Source organism: Orbicella faveolata, unplaced genomic scaffold (assembly GCF_042242905.1).
Source record: "Orbicella faveolata isolate gen_17 unplaced genomic scaffold, um_ofav_v1 contig_3, whole genome shotgun sequence".
Taxonomy (NCBI): domain Eukaryota; kingdom Metazoa; phylum Cnidaria; class Anthozoa; order Scleractinia; family Merulinidae; genus Orbicella; species Orbicella faveolata.
The window spans coordinates 16,737,838-16,744,652 of record NW_028301558.1 but is presented as its reverse complement, the minus strand read 5'-3'; positions in this window follow the sequence as shown (position 1 = coordinate 16,744,652).

Below are 6,815 nucleotides of genomic sequence, written 5' to 3'. Positions count from 1 at the left end.
CTAAAGTCATATATGGTGCGGTAAGACTTAAAAAATAAAATTAGCCCTACTTTTGCATATAAGTAGGCCTTAGTAAAGGTGAAAACCTTATGGGGTTTTTTTCTTCAAATATTTCGGGATTTCAGAGAAAGAGGAATTTAAGGAAAAGGTCTAAAGGCAATAATGAGACCTAACTCCGTTCGTGCGAAAACTCTTAACTGATCAAATTTTTGGCATGCTTTTTAGGTTTTCAACATCCCCTATTTATCTTTTAGCACATATTTTTACTTCATTATCCGGCTTTCCCTGTATAATGATATGTTGATATTTTAGCATATTTTTTTTTTTTTATATCGCCGGATTTTGTAACGCAACGTAACTTTTTCGTGGGTTCGAGTGCCCACTTATTCCACAAATTTAAAAGAGGCGGACATAAGGGTTTGCAGTATTGCGGTATTGGACAATTTTTCCTGCGGTATTTCGGTAATTTTAATCTAGAAATGCGGTATCGCGGTGTTCACCAAACCTGTGGGATGCGGTTTTCATTCAGCATTTTGCACGGTATTAAAATTATCCTCCAAGTCCTCCAAGTCTTCCGAGCCTTTTCCAGTTTCCCGTTGGACATTCCCAATGAAACTTAGCTGTCATGTTAACCCATTGACTCCCAGGTCTTTTTGCCAAAAACCCAGTTTTTGGACATTTTGGAGATTCTCAGGCTGGATATGGGCCAAATTAGCTCCGTTCTACTCAACCAGGCTTTTGCAACACGACAGCATGCCTTTCTTTCCACTGATCTAACATTCATTAACAAATTATTAATTGTTATTTCCGTTTTATTGGCTCCAAACGTTAACATACAGAGTAGTGGTTGTGGTATGACATCGCGTTTCCACTCGACATTGAAGTATTGCGGTATTTAGCGATTTAATTTTTTTTCCTGCAGTATTGCGGTATTCTAATCAACAATGATTTAGATAAACATATACAGGCAAAAACTAACGATAGATAAATCCGACGTTTCGGCGACATCTTGGCGCCATTGTCAAGGGAAACTAATTAAATATGCGATTTCAAGAGTAACTAAGAGTTCAGAGTTTCTAATTTGCATAAGTTAGACAAAGACTTTAGCGCGAACTGAGTCTGATTGTACATTTAAACACGGTCGTAATTGTTTAATGAGTAAACAATTACGACCGTGTTTAAATGTACAATCAGACTCAGTTCGCGCTAAAGTCTTTGTCTAACTTATGCAAATTAGAAACTCTGAACTCTTAGTTACTCTTGAAATCGCATATTTAATTAGTTTCCCTTGACAATGGCGCCAAGATGTCGCCGAAACGTCGGATTTATCTATCGTTAGTTTTTGCCTGTAAGTATTGCGGTATGTGCCGAATTTTTTGCGGTATTGCGGTGTTCAGAACTCCCCAACCCTCCCCCCCCCCCCCCCCCCAATGTCACCCTCTTAAAAGTGGTCCAGTGTATCAATGTTAATTAAACTTTAGAATAAAATTGTTAACGTTACCAGGCATACATGGTTAACGTTTCAAGAAAATCTTTCGAGCCTTCGTTAATGGGCGCTTAATTAGAATCGAAAATTGTTCTAAATTTATCATGGAAGTGATATTGAGAAAGTCTCGTTCTCAAGATCAAGAAAACACAAACCAACAAAACTTTCTTGGCTTCAAAACATAACTTCAAGGCACATTTTGGTGCCTTTTGGAGCTACATCATTAAAAAAATGTTCCTCTTTCAATCCATTTAATTTATTAAACAAAAAGCATGGTTTGAAATGATTTCGCGATTTATTCAAAATCAAACATACATAATTTTTTTATTCTTTCGTATTCCCCTTGCCGTACATCCTAATTTTAAAAATTGGCATCAGCTTTTCTATAACAGATCTGATTGGAAAACAATTCATGCTTTACTGATTATAATTTTTTTGGTTTATCATTTCCATGGAAATATCGATAACCTTAAAAAGCACATTCAACCAAACTTCAATCTTTTTCCAAAACCTGGTGTAATTTTCACATCGATCAGATCAAGGGAAAGTTGGTAAAACGTCAATTGAAAATGCTATGTATGGTCCAGTCAAAGCCTTATCGAACCACCCTGAAAAAGGTCATTTCAAAATATAAAGGTAATATAGTTCATCGAAGAAATTATTATCTCACAAGACCCTACAGGAAAAATTTGGACTAATCAACATAGGGCCCCACGTGATATTTCTAAGCTGAAAGTAGTGAAATACATGTGGGGCCTGATAGGGTATGGTTTTTGAGTTCTGCGGTTCTAAAATAGTGCATATATTTTATCAATCATTAGTACAGGCCTTAAATTAAAGTGCCCATAATGTCAAAAATTTTTTGTCGTTCATCTAATTCTACATTTCACCTAATGAAATTCTGCGAAAAATTTTTCGATTTGGATAAAATGCAACTTTTTTTTACAAGTTTTTAAAGACGTTCAAATTTGCCGTCATTTTGGTCCACCATTCGCACCAGTCTTCCTCAGTTTGAAGTGAGTCGTGATGTAGGTTGGTTTGCGTGTGTAAGACTTATGTGTAAAGGATAGAACAATGCAAATGAACTACTCACCTACTGGTCCAAAGATATTTCCAATTAATCCATTGGGTAAAGTAACAGACTGAAATTTTAGTCCATGTATCATCTTGTGTCCATTATACACAACTCTTTGCCCAGTACCAGGTCTTGAAATTGGCCAAACAGTCTCATCTATAAACATGACCAAAGCAGTTGTCCAGTGGTGCACCTTTCCTTGATACTGCTTCAGCATACGTCTGAAGAGCAGCGGGGGCCAGGACGTCTCTGTTCCAATCTGTGACCAGATGTGAGTGGGTTTCATAGAAGACCTCATTTGTGATCAAACTTAAAACAGAAACTGGTCTTGGAAATCGAGGAATTATATCGCTATATTGACAGGGATAACTTCTTCGCTTCAGTAGCAGGCACAACCCTTCGAGACCATCACATAGGCGGACGAATTTGTAATACATCTGCAAGTCGAGGGAGATCAGCCTTCTCTATTCGAAATTCCGCTTTGCAGTTAGCTGGGCCAAAGCATCTAAGTCGAGCTTATAACATGACTCGTAACTGAAATCGGTATTTTCGACTAAAAACAATCGTAAAGTAAAACGAATTCTTCATCAGAAATAGAGATCTCATTGTGAGATAGCAATAGCAGATCTCAAAAATTTTTAAATGTCAGGAGTGAAATGTGCTCATTTTTAATTGAATGCTTTAAAAAAAGCTTGGGAAAGACTGTGTTCAGCGATGGCCGTCTCTAGTGTCGCCGCGACGTGAAGGAAGCTGCTTAAAGGTTTGTAATTGGCAGGAACAACGTCGTTCTCGATCCAGACCCTCTCGTACACCGCCGCTGCCGTCGCTCACCCCCGAGTTGCTAAGGACCGATAAAGCTATGATTGCAAAGCTGTCGGCAAAAATAATATTCAAATTACACTTTAGGGTGAATGATTACTTGAACACCGCATGTCTTTGAAATTACTCAATATGAAATCAGACGTTCTTCTTTCGAGGGTCGGTTGGGAAGAAAAAAAGAGCGCCTGATGAAAAACCAACTCAGGTTAAATCAAGATTTCATGTCGGCATTTGTTCACTGTATAACAAAACATTTAAAGCCGGTATTAGAAAACAATCGTAAGAAAACACGCGCGCTGATTGGTTAAAAATCGTGTTTCTATTAAATGAGCTTAAGATTACTATCGCGTGATACTTGACGAGGGCGTAACAGAACTATCAACTAGCAAACCTATTTGCTGACTGTGCATTTCAGTTGTTGCTGTTGATATAATTCGAGTGTGAGTCCCGAGACGAGAAGAAGCCTTCGTCCGCACTGTCCGCGATCTTGGACTGGACTTGATGAATACACAGATTTGTAATGTCAAATTCGTACAGGAGAGAATTTCGTTTCAAAAGAGTCGGAACTATTATCACATTCCGCCATGATTCCGTAGTAGAATAGAATTTACAGGACACAACCTGTAAGCATTCGGAACTTGATCGCTTAGGCTTCCAGTTGGGGGGACAACTTCCACTTGACTGAATTGGCTTAGTCCCGTCGTAAATTGCTAAAATATGAGTAAAAATATGAGTTGTGTTATGTGACCTGTAAACTTCAGACAAGGTTGCCCTAATTCAACACGATCAAAATAATGAGATTTATTTATTTATTATTTTATCGGAATCGGTCCCGAATAAACTGCTGAAGTGTTCTCAACATAACTGCTGCTTTTCGAAGTCTTAACGACGGAGGTGCTTTGTGCAATGAACCAAATTAAGTTAATAGGTACTTTGACGCCCGGAATAATTTTTGTGACATTGAATATCCGTTCAAAATTTTGCTTTCTCTCGTTCAAAGATGGCGGCCACTGAAACAACTGTAACAAGGTCAAACTTGCCTGGAAAATTGGCGCGAAAATGTTGTCATCACCAGTCTTTCTCAGCCATTCCAAAATTGCCCAGCGAACTGGGGCGAGTTTTAAATTTTAACCAATCGATAAACTGACACCACCACATGAAAGACCAGGCCTGATGAAAGACCAAGTTAGTCATTTCACCAACTTTGATGAGGGTGAACAGAGACCAAGTTATAGACCTTGAAACATGGTTCAAAATCTATTCAAACGTCTCTAGAGTTCAGACAGCGTCCCCCAAACCATATAACTAGTCTTAAAATTTCTTATGATTTCTGTGATACTCTTAAAAATGGGCAACGGCATAAGTGATTTTCATCTCAGCGTCTTTCAAATGGTAGGTGAATGACGGGATTTTACAGTCGTCACAAAACTGATATAAAATTTTAAGAGTTTATATGGTTTTGTGGACGCTGTCTACGCCTTTCCCGGTTGTGCTCGTAAAATGTTGGAAAGGTGCTCACTGGAATGCCAAAAAGTTGCTAAAAAACTGCCAAAACTCCAAAAAGTTGCCACCTAAATTTGTTGATATTTTTATATAAACGTTAATTAAAAGCTTTATTTTTCGTTCTTCACAATAATTGCTAATTCCGGTAAAGCAAAAATAGCTTGAAACTTAGCTTTAAAGAGCTTCTGGTAAATATGGGCTAACTTTAAGGACACCCTTGACACTCTACGGAACAAAACACTTGGTTCATTTGACGTCTTGCCGAATATTGTTAAGTGACAGGTTATGTTTTCAAACCTCAAAAGGTTGATAAACATTCAAGAAATTCGTATAAATTGAAGTTTTCTATGAAATCGTTGACTTTTTTCGTGCTTGATGTGTACTCTAAACCTATATTTTGCTCAAACGTTGCTTATAAAGGGAAACCTTGTTCGATGTTGCTAGAATCTAGTTGCTCAAAAGTTGCCGAGCACAATCAGGACTGGCCTATCGGATAATCTGGGAGAGTTGGCACCGTCTGTGAACCAGCTCCCAACAAACGCGAAAAAATCAAATAGGACGAGCGAAGCGAGCTTAGCGGGGTGGGATTTTTCCCTCGAACAGAAAATGGTGTCACGTCTGCCACGATTTATTGATCTTTTTTAAAACACTATTCACTGTGTAATTTTGAATGAATGGTATCCTTCTATAGTTCAAAGAACGTTCACTTATCACGGAAATCTAATTGGTAAATCAAGCATCACGTTATGATGTCCTGTCCTGCGTCGCTTGGCTCTTTGGCTCATCAGAAAGCACTGAGGGCCGCAAATGACTATACTACGAGTAGTCCTTCTTTCGCTTAGTCCATCGTGCGTGACGCGAAAGAAAACCGCAAGAAAAAAAATGGCCGCGCGAAATCATTGGGGCGAGGAGCACTCGAAATAAGGCATAATTCAAACTCCGGCTTAGGCGGTAGTCCCCCCTTTCACGCCCTCCTCGTCCCCAGGATTTCGCGCTGCCATTTTTTTCTCGCGGTTTTCTTTCTTGTCACGCACGACGGACTAAGCGAAAGAGGGACTACTCGTAGTCTACAAATGACTGTTGTCGTTATATTTGTGTGACCTGTTGACATCGGTATGCTGTTATTGAAAAGCTCAAATTTCGTGAAAGTGCTGTTTGTATTTTAGAAATTTTCTCTTTAGTAGCCCATCGTTTTAAAAATGGATTTTGCAATGCAAGACGAAAAAAGACTACTCTTTCACGTAAAATAAGTCTTAATACGCTAGGTCAGGTAATATTCGATGATTTTAGGCTCTTAATTTTGTGAATTTCGCATTGCAAGAAATCACTCAAAGTTGTAAATAATGAAAAATTTCCCAAATATTTAGTTTTAATTTAGTCTAAAAAAAACAACCACTCAAAGTGTGTATTATTGTCTGTTTTATTTGACTAATTACTTGCTGTTTTGGGAAAAAGGCGTCGGAGCAGTGTGCGGTATCAGACGATTAAAATCGGGTCTGAGAGGTGAAACCAAGTTTATCTCTGTACGTCCAGACTATTTATTTCATCGAGGTAAAATACATCTTTTTAACAATAGTTCCCCAAGGGCTATCTTGCCTTTTTTTTTTTTTTTTTTTTTTTTTTCAGATTTTTCGATTTTTCACTGTTGCACGCCTCCGGTTGAAATCTACTGACATTTACTCTTAAGGAATCACTTACCATTACCAAAGAAACATAGGACACTTCTCCGAGTGGGGGGCGGGGGTACTCCCAGAAAAATTGGGTGGAGGTGTGTGGACCGCTTCCCAAAACCCTTACCTTATTTGTGATCAAAATCTGTGATATTCCCTATCCTATTTATTACCTGACCAAAATTTCGAAACCCTATTTATGACCTGTCCCTTAAATCAAAACCTTGTTTCAGACCTTCGTTATAACTAGTTCCCTAGTTCA